Source organism: Oryctolagus cuniculus, chromosome 19, assembly GCF_051225735.1.
Source record: "Oryctolagus cuniculus isolate XC-2025 breed Fujian yellow rabbit chromosome 19, ASM5122573v1, whole genome shotgun sequence".
Classification (NCBI taxonomy): Eukaryota; Metazoa; Chordata; class Mammalia; order Lagomorpha; family Leporidae; genus Oryctolagus; species Oryctolagus cuniculus.
The window spans coordinates 34,700,748-34,718,958 of record NC_142885.1 but is presented as its reverse complement, the minus strand read 5'-3'; positions in this window follow the sequence as shown (position 1 = coordinate 34,718,958).

Sequence of the window (18,211 nt, the reverse complement as noted above, 5' to 3'; positions counted from 1 at the left end):
TTATTTTCTCAAAGTGCTCTCAGGAAGTCACTCACCCTGCCTTTCTGTTAAAATGGGTCTCCAGGCTTTTACTCCAGGGAGACATGTCACATGATAAACTACTAAGATGCTCTTCCCTGGGTTTCTGCAAGCCTTTCTATAGCCATTAAATAGTGTGGGGTCAGAAAGCAGAGTAAAGCATGTACAGAATGAAAAAATAATAATTTGTGTCCCGTCCTGTCTCAAAATATTTTTGGCTGTACTCAGTGTTGTAATGGCTTCTTTTCCCTCACACAGGCAGCATGTTGCCATTTCACACTACTAAAATCAGTTAGACTTCCCTACATCCTAAGTCCTTCCTCAGACTTTAGGGGCATTGTTTTGTTTTTGGTGTCACTAAACACAGTATTTCCTACTTGTTACTTGCATGTTTTGTTCTAAACCCAAAAGAGATCATTTTATTTTTTTTTATCTTTTATTTAATGAATATAAATTTCCAAAGTATGTCTCATGGGTTACAATGGCTTTCCCCCCCATACCGTCCCTCCCACCCACCACCCTCCCCTTTCCCACTCCCTCTCCCCTTCCATTCACATCAAGATTCATTTTCGATTATCTTAGTATACAGAAGATCAGCTTAGTATACCTTAAGTAAGGATTTCAACAGTTTGTTCCCACACAGAAACATAAAGTGAAAAATAATAGATGATTTTTTTTAAATGATGATGAAATCAGATCAGACCTATTGTCATGTTTAATCCCAGTGAGAGTCAAGTTGGGAATTGATAGTTTCTTTTTTTTTTTTTTAACAGAAGATCAGTTTAGTGTACATTAAGTAAAGATTTCAATCGTTTGCACCCCCATAGAAACACAAAGTGAAATATACTGTTTGAGTACTCATTATAGCATTAAGCCTCAGTGTACAGCACATTAAGGACAGAGATCCTACATGAGGAGTAAGTGCACAGTGACTCCTGTTGTTGACTTTACCAATTGACACTCCTGTCTATGGCATCAGTAATCTCCCTATGCACCGGTCATGAGTTTCCAAGGCTATGGAAGCACCTTGAGTTCTCCGACTCTTATCTTGTTTAGACAAGGTCATAGTCAAAGTGGAGGTTCTCTCCTCCCTTCAGAGAAAGGCACCTCCCTCCAAAAGAGATCATTTTAAAGATACCAAGGCACTCCAATAGTTTATCTATATTCTCCTGCATACACATAGTCACCATCTATGTCTAGAATAGATATGAAGCTGATGCTACTTTTCAGATGTGTTCCTTTGGTTCCAACACATATAGAGTTGAACAGGGCCCAGTGGTAGTTCTTATGCAATGTTAACTGATAGATTTTTTTTCTTATATGGTTGAACCCTATTGAATGATGGCTGAATTCCACTAAAAATCACTGTTAACACTGAGCATGCTTTTGCGGTGCCTGGTGATCCACTGTGTGCATGTGCAGTACAAGCTGATACTGTGGTGGGAACACTCACCTTCTCACTTTCTTGGCTTCCATTCCCAACCAGCTTTCATGAACTTCAGACTTAGGGGACTCTCCTGGAGTCCAGGTTTCTTCAGTTCAGCTGCTGGACTTATCTAACTTGGGGTGGCAAGGGGACTGACATTGGGATGCTGAATATTCCTCTTCAAGTAGAGGAAGAAGTGGAATGGATCGAATACCTTCTAAAGCCTCTCTACCCACCCCACACTGTCTCCCAAAGACACTGTATAATGGTATCATTTTGTGAAATGAATGAAAGGTTTCTTTTAAAATTTATTTTCTTATGTCAGTGGACTTGACATTCAGTGGCAGAAAGTAATATATATCAAGACCTTCCTTGTCAAAATGACAATCATGGGGAGCACAAAGTCACATATCTCAATCTCACACAGGGAAGAGCTTGGGCAGTGCTAGTAAAAGATCATTATAACAGTAACAACTACTTGAGTAGCATATGCCAGGCCTCTAGCTAAGTACTCTACACATGATGGCATTTCATTCTCACTACAATCCTTGAGATAGCAGTGTAAGCAAACACACCTACAGGAGAGGGACAGGCAGTACCTTTTTAGCCAGGTTTAAATGTTTGTGTTTCACTGGTTCATGCAGAGTGATCAGTGAACCAGAGAAGTATTCATTGCAGCATCATTTGCCTGTACAGAGGACTGCACTCCTGGATCATCAGGAGCAAAGTGCACAGGCGTCTGCAGCATTCTTCCGTATGACATGAAACTATTCCGGTGACATAGACATACTCAGGTCCTTTAGGATATCAAGAGAAGTACAAGACTTGAGTCTTCATTTGAATGGCTTTCCTGGAATCCACTCTTTAATACTTAGCATTTCCTCTGAAGACTTTTGGCTTTTAGACCCACAATATATGCATATAGAGAATGTTTTACTCTTAGAAAGATGGAATCAGTGGCTTAGGCTTTCTTCCCTGAACTGAGATTTGTTCTGATTTCTATAGAGACTAAATAAGTATACAAGTAATACTTCCTCATACTTATTAGAGCAATGGAGTTATCAGGTTGGAACCCTCTGATGTCACTGAATTCACACGTGGTGGGATGATTATTATTTCAAATGCATTCAACTTGTGAGGAAAGCACTGCATTTCCACTTGCTGTTGATGTACAAAACAAGGTGGAGTGAGTATTGCCTAGGTCCCCCTGATGTGAGAACTGGAGCCAGATCTCAGGTACAGATCCCTCTATCCACAAATCCCTTTAAACATTTCCAATTAAGTTGACAGAAGTCTTTCCACATAGGTACATCACTTACCTCTACCTCATTTCTGCTAAAAGCCATTCACAAATTCAAAATTTTCATCTGAGGTTTGTCACAATGGATTGTCAGCACCACATTCTGGCCACTCTATTAATTGGAGATGCACTATTGGATAAAGATGCAGGGAACAAGAGCAGAGTGAGGGTGATAATTGGCACTAGGATTAAGATACTGCTTGTAAAGACATACTCTATGTCACTGGCAGGGCAAACATCACAGTTCAGCTTCCTTTTTCCGATTCCTGGGAGGAAGATTGGAAAATACTGCTACCAATGTGGGGGTCCTGAATTAAAGTCTGTTCTTCATTCGTAAGGCTGGCCCAGGCCAAGCTGTTGCAGGCATTAGTATAGTAACACAGGGGATGGGAAATCTCCCTCTCACTGGTTCCCCCTCTTCCTTTCTAATCATTAGAAATATGTAGCTATTATACAAATAAGAAACTGAGGCATGATGACATGAAAAGACACATTATTGCTATTACTATTGAAGTAAAATTCAGCTACCATAAAATCTACCACTGTTAGGCATACATTTGCTATATAGCAAAGAATTTCCAATTATCCCCAATTCTAGAATATTTTGATAAACTCTCCATTTCTATCTTACAATTCCTGGCATCCACTCCCCCACGTTCTCTCTGGAGATCCCATTTGGAATATTTCTGGTGCATAGAATAATACATTTGGCACTTTGCACCTGGCTTCTTTCACTTTGTGTAACATTTTCAAGGTTATCCAGGTTGTAGCATGTATATGTACTTACACAGATTTCTATACATGAGGTCTCCTGTCTGTTTTCACCTGCATCCTGTTGGATGTTCAGAGGGTGTAATGCTACCTGTGAAATCTATTAGCATCTATGGATTACAGTGCTATATTCACTTAATGCTGTGGATACTCTTTTGGTATAGCAGGTCCAGACTGCCACCTGTGATGTTTGCATCCATATGAACATTGTTTCATATACTGGCTACTTTACTTTTAATCCAACACATTTTTAATGGCCCAGGAAAGCAGGAAAGGATGACCCAAGTATGTGGATGCCTGTAACTCATTTGAAAGGCCTGGATGAAGCTCCTGGCTTCTGGCTTTTGCCTCATCCGGCCTTGCCTGTTGAATTCATCTGGGGAATGAGCCAGCAGTTGAAAAAATCTCTCTGTCTCTCCCTCTTGTTTTGTAACTCTGACTTTCAAATAAATTAATAAATGTTTTATGCACACCATTATAGCAGTAACAGTTTAGAATAGACACTTCTTCGGTTGGATCAGAAACTAAAATTTGAGAAATAGAAACTCAGTCATTATTTGTGACCTTTTCTTGAATAAACACACTTTCATTTCTGGTGTATCACTGCTATGCTGATGCATTATCACCCTTACAGAAGTCATTGCTGGCCCAAGTCAAAAAGAGGATCATCTGTAAAGGATGACTGTAGAAAGTGGGCTAAATGGTCAGTGTCTACAGAGGCAAATTGTACTCTCTCATTGTTTTTTTTCTAAGGTTTTTCTCTTAGCCAGCTCATCAGCTTGTCCCAGAACAATAAATCATTTCCTCCAGTATCTCTAGGATATTATGAACTCCACTCTGTCTCTTCCTATTGCACCCACAAACAAATTCATTACCTTGGATTGGTCCTGCAGGCAGAGCTTCTTCTCCAACTTGCTGAAGTGTGTTCAGGTCCTACTACTTCCATCAGACCAGAGCCTCATGGTCATATTCTTATTCTGCAGGAAGTGGTGCATCCACTCCCTATAAACCTAATCTGGGTCTATCAAGGAAGCTCCCTGGCCAAGTACACAAGTCACTGTGGAGTAAGTTCCTCTCCCAATCCTTACTGCTCAGCTCAGGTTGCCCCTTGAGGAGTTGGATGGTAGATCAAACATAAGTCAGAGTCTCTTTAAGTTTCTGACTCAGGTTATATTATTCTCACCCTCTTTCAGTGACATTTGATATAATGTTACCTGTTATTTCTTGGTCTAATTCTTGTCCCAAAACAGGCTTTCTTTGATGTGCTCCCTTGGCTCTTGAATCACAAGATGTACCTCAGCCCAGATGCTGCAGGAGACAAAGACTAAAGACCAAGTTCATCTCTCAGTTGTAGTTCACCAGGAATATGTTACACACATCACTAGCCCCCAGGAACTCAGAGAAGTCTCGTTAGGGACCTCAGAGTGGTAGAACATTGGGAGGGAAAGCTTAATGAACTTCTACTCGAATTCCATGCAGATCTCACATGGGTAGGAAAAAAAGGGGGGAGGGGAGGCATGCATCTCTATTCCCTCTGTCATCACTGCTACAGTGGCGACCTGTGGCCAGCAGGGGGAGAGCCTACACCAGTGTTGGACGCAGGCAGGGAGTAGATGCACAAGCTTTATTGTCAGTTGCACACAACTGGTTATCTGGTAATGAGAGCAGAGGGGGAAAGCTGCATAAGGGAGCCTTTTACAAGCCAGTACAATTGAGTGGCAAGTGGGGCTGAAGCAATTGAGTATCTGGCATGCCTACAAACCACAGATATAACCAGAGAGAAAAGAAGTCTACAAATACCTTGAACAGAGGCAAAAATCAAAAATAAGGATGACACTATGAGACCCCCAAAGGAACATCACAATATGTCAATATTAGAAAATGATGATGAAGAGATTAAGGAAATGCCAGAAACAGAATTCAAAAAATTAATCATTGGATTACATAGAAGCAATCAGAAGCAAATTCATGAACTAAAGAAAAATATATATGAATGAAAATTTTTCATATGAAATTGAGGTTTTAAAGAGAAATCAAAATGAAATACAAGAAATGAAGAATTCAATAGCTCACATAAAAATTTTAGTGAAAAGCCTTAACAACAGAGTAGGTGAGGCAGAAGAAAGAATATCTAAGCTAGAAGACAAATCCCTGAAAATTTTATAGTCAGACCAAAAGCAAGAAGAAGAAATCAGAAAACTAAAAACTACTGTTGAAGAGCTCCAGGATACCATCAAATGATCCATCATACAGGACGTATGAATTCCTGATGGCATGGAAAAAGAAAACAGATTAGAAAGCCTTTTTAGTGAAATAAGAACAGAAAACTTCTGTATTAGGATGGTGTGGCCATCCTAATATTAGACAAAATAAACTTTAACATAAAAACAGTTAAAAAGACAAAGGAGGATACTACATAATGATCAAAGGATCAATTCAACAGGAAAAAGTGACTACTTGTATATGCACCTAATTACAGGGTACCAGCTAACTAAAGAAATGTTAATGGATCTAAAGGGAGACAGAGTCTCCAATACAATAGTAATGGGGGGGGGACTTCAATACCCACTTTTAGCAATGGAGAGATCCACCAGAAAGAAAACCAGCAAGGAAACAGCAGAGTTAATTAACACTCTAGAACAAATGGATTTAATAGGTATCTATAGAACACTCCACTCTAAAGCCACAGAATACACATTCTTTTCACCAGTACATGGAACTTTCTCCGGAATTGGCCACATGCTAAGCCATAAAGAAAGTCTCAACAAATTAAAAAAAATCAAAATCATACCATGTGTCTTCTCTGACCACAATCAAATGAAGTTGGAAATCAACAACTTGGCAAACTCAAGAACATATACAAACACATGAAGATTGAACAACATGCTCCTCAGTGAACAGTGAAACACTCAAAAGGGAAGTAAAAATTTTCTGGAAACAAATGAGGATAACACAACATATCAAAACCTATGGGATATAGGAAAAGCAGGGTTAAGAGGAAAGTTTATAGCCATTGGTGCCTACATCAAAAATTTAGAAAGGTACAAAATAAAATGAGCTATCAACGCATCTCAAGGACCCAGAAAAATAACAGCAAAACAAACCCAAAACTAGTAGGGGAAAAAATGATTAAAATTGGAGAAGAAATAACAAAATTGAAATCAAATAAACAATACAAAAGATCAGCAAAATGAAAAGATCATTCTTTGAAAAAATGAGCAAAATAGACAAGCCATGGGCCCAACTAACTCAAAAAAGGAAGGAGAAGAATCAAATTAATAAAGTTAAAGACAAAAAAGGAAATGTAACAACAGGCACCACAGAAGTAAGAAAAATGATCAGAAATTACTACAAAGAGCTCTATGCCAACAGACCAGGAAACCTACAAGAAAAGGATAGATTCCTATAGATATAAAAACTACCTAAATTGAGCCATGAAAACAAAAAAAAAAAAAACTAGGCAGATCCATAACCAGTATTGAAATTGAATCAGTAGAAACTCAGAAACTAGTAGAACAGGAAAGTGTGATAGTGAAGAGAAATCAAAATGAAATGAAGAGCTCAATAGATCAAATGACAAATACATTAGAAAGCGTTAAAAACAGAATGGGTGAAGCAGAAGAGAGAATATCGGACTTAGAAGATAGAGCACAGGAAAACATACAGTCAAACCAAAGAAAAGAAGAGGAATTTAGAAATCTAAAAAATATTGTTGGGAATCTACAGGATACTATTAAAAAACCAACATTCGAGTTCTAGGAGTTCCTGAAGGCATGGAGAGAGAGAAAGCATTAGAAGGCCTTTTTAGTGAGATACTAGCAGAGAACTTTCCCAGTTTGGAGAAGGACAGACATCCTAGTACAGGAAGCTCATAGAACCCCCAATAAACATGACCAAAAGAGATCCTCACCACGACACGTGGTAATTAAACTCACCACAGTGAAACATAAAGAAAAGATCCTACAATGTGCAAGAGAGAAACGTCAGATTACTCTCAGAGGATCTCCAATCAGCCTCACAGCAGACTTCTCATCAGAAACACTACAGGCTAGGAGGGAATGGCGAGACATAGCACAGGTGCTAAGAGAGAAAAATTGCCAGCCCAGAATATTATATCCTGCCAAGCTCTCATTTGTGAATGAAGGTGAAATAAAGACCTTTCATAGCAAACAGAAATTGAAAGACTTTGTGGCCACTCGTCCGGCCCTGCAAAAGATACTTAAAGATGTGCTACACTCAGAAACACAGAAACACGGCCATCAATATGAAAGAAGGGAAAGGAAGAACACCTACCAGTAAAAGAACATGGGAAGCTCAAAGCATATACTAGAAAATATTTCTGGGAAAATGGCAGGGCAAAGTCACTATGTATCAATAGTCACATTAAATGGTAATGGACTTAAGTCTCCAGTTAAAAGACACCGTTTGGCTGACTGGCTCAAAGAACACAACCCAACTATTTGTTGCCTACAAGAAACACATCTCTCTAACACAGAGGCGTGCAGACTGAAAGTGAAAGGTTGGAAAAAGATATCCCATGCCAACAGAAACCAAAAAAAAGCAGGTGTAGCCATATTAATATCAGACAAAATAAACTTTAATACAAAAACTGTTAAGAGAGACAAAGAGGGACACTATATAATGACTAAGGGTTCAATTCAACAGGAAGATGTAACTATTATAAACGTATATGCACCTAATTACAGGGCACTGGTCTATTTAAAAGATATGTTAAGGGACTTAAAGGGAGATTTAGATTCCAATACAATAGTACTGGGGGACTTCAATACTCCACTCTCAGAAATAGACAGATCATCCGGACAGAAGATCAACAAGGAAACAGCAGATTTAATTGACACTATTGCCCAAATGGATCTAACAGAAATCTTAGAACTTTCAATCCTACATCTACAGACTTCACATTCTTCTCAGCAGTGCATGGAACCTTCTCTAGGATTGACCACATACTAGTCCATAAAGCAAGTCTCAGCAAATTCAAAAGAATTAGAATCATACCATGCAGCTTCTCAGACCACAGTGCAATGAAGTTGGAAATTAGCAACTCAGGAATCCCTAGAGAATATGCAAACACATGGAGATTGAACAATATTCTCCTGAATGAACAATGGGTCATAGAAGAAATTAAAAGAGAAATCAAAAATTTTCTGGAAGTAAATGAGGATAACAGCACAACATACCAAAACTTATGGGATACAGCAAAATCAATGTTAAGAGGAAAGTTTATATCAATAGGTGCCTATATCAAGAAATTGGAAAGGTACCAAATAAATGAGCTTTCAGCACATCTCAAGGATCTAGAAAATCTGCAGTAAACCAGACCCAAATCTAGTAGGAGAAGAGAAATAATTAAAATCAGAGAAGAAATAAACAGGATTAAATCCAAAAAACAACATTACAAAAAAGCCAAATGAGGAGCTGTTTTTTTGAAAAAATAAACAAAATTGACACCCCATTGGCCCAACTAACTAAAAAAAGAAGAGAAAAGACCCAAATCAATAAAATCAGAGATGAAAAAGGAAATGTAACAACAGACACCACAGAAATAAAAAGAATCATCAGAAATTACTACAAGGACTTGTATGCCAGCAAACAGGGAAACCTATCAGAAATGGATAGATTCCTGGACACATGTAACCTACCTAAATTGAACCAGGAAGACATAGAAAACCTAAATAGACCCGTAACTGAGACAGAAATTGAAACAGTAATAAAGGCCCTCCCAACAAAGAAAAGCCCAGGACCAGATGAATTCACTGCTGAATTCTACCAGACATTTAAAGAAGAACTAACTCCAATTCTTCTCAAACTATTCAGAACAATCGAAGAAGAGGGAGTCCTCCCAAATTCCTCCTATGAAGCCAGCATCACCTTAATTCCTAAGCCGGAAAAAGATGCAGTATTGAAAGAGAATTACAGACCAATATCCCTGATGAACATAGATGTAAAAATCCTCAATAAAATTCTCGCCAATAGAATGCAACAAAACATCAGAAAGATCATCCACCCAAACCAATGGAATTTATCCCTGGTATGCAGGGATGGTTTAATGTGTGCAAGACAATCAATGTGATACACCACATTAACAGACTGCAGAACAAAAACCATATGATTATTTCAATAGATGCAGAGAAAGCATTTGACAAAATACAAAACCTTTTCATGATGAAAACTCTAAGCAAATTGGGTATAGAAGGAACATTCCTCAATATAATCAAAGCAATTTATGAAAAACCCAGGGCCAACATCCTATTGAATGGGGAAAAGTTGGAAGCATTTCCACTGAGATCTGGAACCAGACAGGGATGCCCACTCTCACCACTGCTATTCAATATAGTTCTGGAGGTTCTAGCCAGAGCTATTAGGCAAGAAAAAGAAATTAAAGGGATACAAATTGGGAAGGAAGAACTCAAACTATCCCTCTTTGCAGATGACATGATTCTTTAGGGGACCCAAAGAACTCTACTAAGAGACTATTGAAACTCATAGAAGAGTTTTGCAAAGTAGCAAGATATAAAATCAATGCCCAAAAATCAACAGCCTTTGTATACACAGACAATGCCATGGCTGAAGAAGAACGTCTAAGATCAATCCCATTCACAATAGCTACAAAAACAATCAAATACCTTGCAATAAACTTAACCAAGGACGTTCAAGATCTCTACGATGAAAACTACAAAACCTTAAAGAAAGAAATAGAAGAGGATACCAAAAAATGGAAAAATCTTCCATGCTCATGGATTGGAAGAATCAATATCATCAAAATGTCCATTCTCCCAAAAGCAATTTATAGATTCAATGCAATCCCGATCAAGATACCGAAGACATTCTTCTCAGATCTGGAAAAAGTGATGCTGAAATTCATATGCAGATGCAGGAGACCTCAAATAGCTAAAGCAATCTTGTACAACAAAAACAAAGCCGGAGGCATCACAATACCAGATTTCAGGACATACTACAGGGCATACCATTTCCTGTTCAATAAATGGTGCTGGGAAAATTGGATTTCCACGTGCAGAAGCATGAGCACCATTTATTGAATAGACTGTCCTTACTCCAGGAAATGGTTTTGGATCCTTGATCAAATATACATTGGCTGTAGATGTTTTGGTTGATTTCTGGTGTTTCAATTCTGTTCCATTGGTCTATCCATCTGTTTCTGTACTAGTACCATGCTGTTTTGATTACAACCGCCCTGTAATATGTCCTGAAATCTGGTATTGTGATGCCTCCAGCTTTGTTTTTGTTGTACAAGATTGCTTTAGCTATTCAAGGTCTCTTGTGTCTCCATATGAATATAAGAGTGGGAATAAGAGAGGGAAGAGATGTGCAATTCAGGACATGCTCAAGCTGACTTGCCCCAAACGGTAGAGTTAGAAACATAACAGGGGATTCCAATTCAATCCCATCAAGGTGGCATGTACCAATGCCATCTCACTAGTCCCAGTGATAAATTTCAGTTCACAATTGATCATAATGAAAGGACTAAGAGTCAAAGGAATCACATGAACAAGTCTAGTGCCTGCTAATACTAACCAACAGAATAAAGGGGAGAGCGATCCAACATGGGAAGCGAGATACACAGCAGACTCATAGAATGGCAGATGTCCTAAACAGCACTCTGGCCTCAGAATCAGCCCTAAAGGCATTCAGATCTGGCTGAAAAGCCCATGAGAGTATTTCAGGCATGGAAAGCCAAGACACTCTTGCAAAAAAAAAAAAAAAAAAAAAAAAAAAAAAAAAAAAAAAACCCTAAATGAAGGATCTCTGTGAGTGAGATCCCAGTGGAAAGAACAGGTCTTCAAAGAAGGATGTACCTTTCTCTGAAGGGAGAAGAAAACTTCCATTTTGACTATGACCTTGTCTAAATATGATCAGAGTCAGTGATCTCAAAAGGCTTCCATACCCTTGGCAGCTCATGACAAGAGCCTAGGGTGATTACTGATGCCATAAACAAGAGTGTCAATTTGTTATGTCAACAACAGGAGTCACTGTGCACTTACTCCTCATGTAGGATCTCTGTCCTTAATGTGCTGTACATTGTGATTTAATGCTATAACCAATACTCAAACAGTATTTTTCACTTTGTGTTTCTATGTGGGTGCAAACTGTTGAAATCTTCACTTAATATATGCTAAACTGATCTTCTGTATATAAAAAGAATTGAAAATGAATCTTGAAGTGAATGGAAGGGGAGAGGGAGCGGGAAAGGGGAGGGTTGCAGGTAGGAGGTAAGTTGTGGGGGGGGGGAGCCAATGTAATCCATAAGCTGTACTTTGGAAATTTACATTCATTAAATGAAAGTTTAAACAAAAAAGCCATGCTCCAGGCAATCAGCCTTTCCTAACTGCCTTGGAGCAGCAAAACTTCTGCTTGCTGTCTCCTTTGCCCCATATGTGAATGGGATGAATCTGAGGAAGCACAAAGCACAAAGCTTCTGCCCAGCAAGAATTAAAGGACTCCTTGGTTAGCCAGTCCACTTCCTGTTCCTAACAGTGACTCTTTGGGAAATGATATCCCAGTGGCATTGCCACAAAAGAGGAGCTTATATACTTAGAGAGATGTTCGATGCAAATTGTTTATAATACCTGAGAAGGCATCTTTGATATATTTTGTATAGTAAAACATTGAGAACATTCTTTCTGATCTCTTCTTAAAATCCAAAGGGTCTAGTGAGACCCCCCAAACAACAGCAAAAATTCACACCAAGACAAGGACTGGGGATAGGGGAAAATCCCAGTTTTTGCTTTCAATTGTAAAATATAACAAATGCATGTTACTCCTATAGTTTAAAATATCTTTAAAGGATTCAACTGGCAAAAAAATTAAAAACAGACACAATTCCTTAGCTTTGAGGCTTGCAATCATGCCCATTAAATTCCTAGGCAAGGAACCAGTATTGTGGCATACAAGGTAAAGCCACCGCCTGTAATGCCAGCATCCCATATGTGCACTAGTTTGAGTCCTCGATGCTCCACTTCCAATCCAGTTCTGTGCTAATCTGCCTGGGAAAGCAGCAGATTTGGCACAAGCCCTTAGGTTCCTGCACAGATTGGTAACCCAGAAGAAGCTCCTGGCTCTGGTTGCAGCCATCTGAGAAGTGACCAGCAGATGGAAGATTTCTCTCTCTGTGTCTGTCATTCACTCCATAGCACCTCCTTTCAAATAAATAAAATAACCCTTTTAAAACATTAATAGGCAAGACTAAAGTAGGAAAATAACCCATTATGGAATTGGCATTTTTAGTCAAGACCATGGAAAGCTAGAAAATAAAGTTCGATAAGAGTAAAACCCAGTAATTCATAAAGGAAAAGGAATTTCACAAAAACAGAATTAGTAAACCTAAGCAGTGAGTAAAATAATAGAATACAAATAAATCAAGAAGCATGGTAAACTACACGATAATGACTTAATCACTTGAATATCCTTGTCTGGGTGTAACAATATCTAAGTTGGGTGTCATGTCACCTCATTTAAAAAACATCTGAACTTTTCACTTTCTTTGCTATATTGTGACATCAGAAGAAATTCATTCCCATTATACCTTGTGCTTCCTGACCTCTATTTGGGAGTCCCAGTTTAGATCAACTTGTGTCAGTTGCAGCCACATTTTCACCATGATCACTAAAATGCCTGCCTTCCATCCAGCTCTCAAATCCAGAGCTTGATTCGATTCATGTAAAAATGGGAGGAAAAAGGATCTAAAAGTTTGTAACCTGTTTTATGATCCACACAGACTCAAAACTACTATTGTACTCTACACATACAAGTATAGTTCTGCAGAATTGAAGATCTCTCTTATCCATATTTGCCATAACGTTTAGAAATTTATTTTCATTTCCAACAGTCAATGCTGGTGATGACACAGATGAAACCAATGCCCTCATATTCCTATGACCGCATACAAATTGATTCAACCATCTCAGAATTCAAAATGGTAACAGGTTGCCCATAAATTTGCACAATCTTGGATAAGTAAATAAGTCAGCATGGTATTCCAAATTCATGACTGAAAGATCACACCAGAAGATTTTCTGCAGAATTTCTAACAGTGAAATCTTAAGGCTGTCTTAAAGTCTATCAACAGCGAGATTATAGTTAAGTAAAATATAAACTTATTATTTTAGTAACATGATTAGAAACATATATCATGAGCTCTAAAGACTATAGATTTAGGATTCTCAACTGTCAACCAAATGCAATATCCACTCCGTATTTATTTCTTCCTTATCAGAGTGGGAAGGTATGGTATGGGACAGTAAAGACAGGGCCGACCCAGACCTGGCGAGGACTGCAAAGACCACCGAGAAACATCCTGCCCTCCTGGGAGCTGCGGCCTGGCCGCTGCACGGCCCTGCGCCCAACTGCACACAAGACCCCGGAGGGACTCTGCCACATCCCACCCCAGGCCGCCGTCCAGGTTTCCCGGGACCGGCGCATCACCCGCAGCAGCTGGGCCACGAGGCGCCGCGGCAAGCGGAGGACACAGTCTCAAGCACGGGTGAATGGCCGGGCCGCCTCCCCAGCCCCGCGCGGCGATCGCAGCCTCACACTGCAGTGTGGCCCCGCCGCTTGAGAAATGGCCGCCCTAGCGGTTGTTTGACTTCAACGGAGAGCGATCGGCCCCGCCCCCTGCGGTCCCGCCCCCTCTCCCCGCCCTGCATCCCGCCAGGTGCCCTGTGGTGGGGAGGCGGGAGCAAGTCTCTCACATCCTCTCTGCGGGGCTGCCAGGGGGCGGCACCACGTCTCTTCAGTCCCTGCTCTCAGGAAATGATGACCGATGCTGTCGATTCTCCAGCCAATCCTGGCACGCCTTGATCTATCCTACTTCCGGGCAAGATGGCGTCCAGTGGCAGCCACTTTGGAGGCTTATTTGAGCGCCGCCTAGAAAAAAATATGCAATACGGGCCAAACCTCAGGAGGGAGGACGGCTTCACTCCGTCAAGGTAAAACGATTTCAATTTCATTCATTATCCTTGGGGGCGCTAAGTAAACGTCAGCACCAGGCAGCCAGCCTACAAATAGAAAGTGACGCGGCTGCTGGCAAAGCGCTCACTCTACAGGGCCTAATGGAGCAGGTACCAGAGTGTGACCACGGCTGTGCTGACGTCATTGTGCGGGTGTCCTCTGTGTTGACGGCAATACTTGAGCATGGTACTAAGCACTGGAAGAATATTTGAGTAACCTTCGGAATAACTTCTACCCAGGCAACTTCTGGAAAAAATGTGAACTGAAGTTACTTTGTTATATGCTTTAGTTGGATACCTACTCATCTGAAGTGTGTTTCTTTTTTCATGCAGATAAAGTGGCAACAGTTTTTGTTTTGTGTGTGTTTTGCACACCGGTTGAGCAGGATTTTTTTTTTTTTTACAAAACTCCATTTTAATATAAGGGCAAATGACTTTTAAGCTTCACTGTGAAATACAGATCAAAAACAAAGAAAAAGATTACTTCGTGTTTTTCTTTTTAATATTAATGTACTTTGTTGTGATTTTTTTTATTTCTGTGTATCATAAATCCAACACTAGGAACATAGTAATTCTTCCTACTCTCCCCCCTTCATCCTCCTTCTCCATTTAGTAATTTAATTGTCTTTAAAGAAGAACCTAAGAATGTTTCGTCTTTTGGTAGCTCTTAGACATAACGATAACTTACAGGACATAAAAATATCCTTCATTTAATACACTAAAAGGAAGTGATTCTTGATAATACGTTTTACTATTAAGTCTCATGGTACAACTCTTTGGGGACAGAGGTCCTGCATGAGAAGTTAGTGCACAGTGACTCTTGTTATTTATTTAACAAATAGGACTCTTAGCTATGATATCAGTGATCACCCAAAGCTCTTAACATGAGTTGCCTTGGCCTTGGAAGCCTTTTGGATCCACTAGTTTGACAAGGCAGAGTGAAAGTGCTCTCCTCCTTTCAGAGGAAAGTGCATCCTTCTTTGAGGGCCAATTCTTTCCACTGGCGTCCAGCCACAGGGATTCTTTAAGTAGGACATTTTTGCCAGAGCATCTTGGCTTTCCATGCTGGAAATGCTCCCCCTCAGATTTTCAGCCAGACTAGAAAGCATTGAGGGCTGATTCTAAATGTGGAGTGCTTCTTAAATGATTGTCATTCTATGGGTATGCTGTATGGACTGATTCCCATGTTGGAGCCTTCACTCTTTTTTAATTCTATTATCATTTCCAAACACTTATTTTATGATCTGTTAGCACTGGATCCTATCTATATGGTCACTTGCCTCCTAATCCTATCCATTTGATCTTTATAACACTTAAGCTGCTATTTCTACCAGCCAGCTTAAGGGAATTTAGGGTCTGGTTGCAAGTTGTTAAGCTGTACCCTTAGAAGTAAATCTGTAGGTGTGTATGCAGGACTATACTGCTATGCAGTTATGAACTTCATACATTTAACAATTACAACTTTAGGATCTTGGTAATTCTTACCACTGTGCCTGCCCTCCAACCACCCTTCCTCTTCCCTTTCTTATTTTCCCTTTTATTTTTTACTAAGATCTATTATCAATTAACATTATAGATAGACCAGCACTGTGGCTCACTTGGCTGATCCTCCACCTGTGGCGCTGGCACCCCAAGTTCTAGTCCTGGTTGGGGCACCTGGTACTAGTCCCTGTTGCTCCTCTTCCAGTCCAGCTCTCTGCTGTGGTCCAGGAAGGCAGCAGAGAATGGCCCAAGTGCTTGGGTCCCTGCACCCCCATGGGAGACCAGGAGGAAGTACCTGGCTTCTGGCTTCAGATCAGCGCAGCATGCTGGCCATAGTGGCCATTTGGGGAGTGAACCAATGGAGGAAGACCTTTCTCTCTGTCTCTCTCTCACTGTCTATAACTCTGTCTCTTTCCCTCACTGTCTAATTCTGTCTGGCAAAAAAAAAAAAAAGTTTTAAAATTATATATATAATATATATAGTTAACTCTTCAGAAAGAATTCAGTGACTCATAGAAAAAAAGATGAGGGAAATGCTATAAAGGAAAAGAAAAGATAAACATAGAATACAAAACTATTCTTCAACAGTCAAGAGAAGGGCTGTTCAAAATCATTGCTGTCAATTTCATTTCTACATGTTGCCTTTGAGGTGCTCTATTAGTTTTCACAGGTCAGGGAGAACATGTGTTATTTGTCCCTTTGGGACTGGCTTATTTCACTAAGTATATGTTTTCCAGTTTCATCAACTTTGTTGCAAATGACAGGACTTCATTTTTTGTATGGTTGTGTAGTGTTCCATGGTGTGCATATCCCATAATTATTTATCCATTCTTTAATTGACAGCCATTTGGGTTCATTTCCTGTCTTAGCTATTGTGAGTTGAGCTCCAATAAACATTGAGGTACAGATAGTTCTTTCATATGGTGATGTAAAATTTCCAGAGATTTATCTTCTAGTTTGAATATTTATTCTGCATCACCTACTGTTGGTGAGACTTTCCCCAGCATCTATATTTGCTCTATTGAATTCTTTATTTCTAGGATTTCATTTTGATTTTTCTTTAATATCTCAATTTCATGGAAAAATTTTTCATTTAGTTCATGACTTTGCTTCTGACTGCTTCTGAGTAATCTGATGATTAATTTTCTGAATTCCATTTCTGGTATGTCCTTAATCTGTTCATTTTCACCTTCTACTATTGAAATGCTGTAGTGTTCCTTTAGGGGTCTTTTAATAGGTTCCTTATTTATTTAAATTTCTTCCTTTGCCTTTTGGCATTTGTGTTGTTTTGTTTCATTTTATTGTTTTGTGGTGTTATCTTTAGTTTGTTTGTGTCTTTGTGACTTATGGGGATGTCTATACTTTCAGTGGGTACCAAGAGGTGCATGCTGGGTGCTCAGTTCAGTATTCCAGGGTAGAGCAAGTATCCAAGGTAAGGCCCCCAGGGGGCTTTGTAGCTTTCCTCTGGTTATCAGGGTAGAGGAAGGAGTTCACCTCTGTTGGTGTGATCCACCCTTCTACTCAGCTGTGGGATGCCCCAGTGTTAGTCCTTGGTATGTTCAGAACTTATTCACACTGCTAAATGAACTGCATCTTTGATCTGTGGAGTCTTTCCATTGAGCACAATTCCCTCTGTTAGGCAGTGCTATCAGTCTGTGGGTCATGTGCACAGCATGCCCACCTACTGGAGCCCAGCTCACTTCTCAATGGTGGTGGGTGGGCACAAGCTTTCCATATGCAGGGCTTCCCATTGCCATATGCTTACATGGAAGGGGAAGGAATTTTTCTGAATTGTTGTGCCCCTCGCTGTTTGGTGGAGGGTGAGGCAATGCAAGGGAGGTAGGGGAGCCAGCCACCAGCCTGATCTGCTGGTGCCGGTGTTTTCCTCCCTGGATCCAAGCCTTCGTTGTTTTTTATTTTTTTCCTATTAGCTCTTTTGGCAAAAACCTGGACTGTCTCTGTTGTTTCGCTGTGTTTCCCACTGCAAATTGCCCATGGGCTTTATGTTAGGCATATGTATCACCACTTTTTAAATATTAATTTTTGCCAAGGTGACTTGGACTCTTGTTTCACTATTCTGCCACCTTGGACCTTATTGGTTTAAATGATTTAGATTTTGCAAAAGTGATCCCTAGCTTAAAACAGCATGCAGACTCACTTTTATTTTAAGACATAAGGTAAAGTCACAGGAAGTCATTGATGTAATTTGAATGCACATCTGTCTAGGGA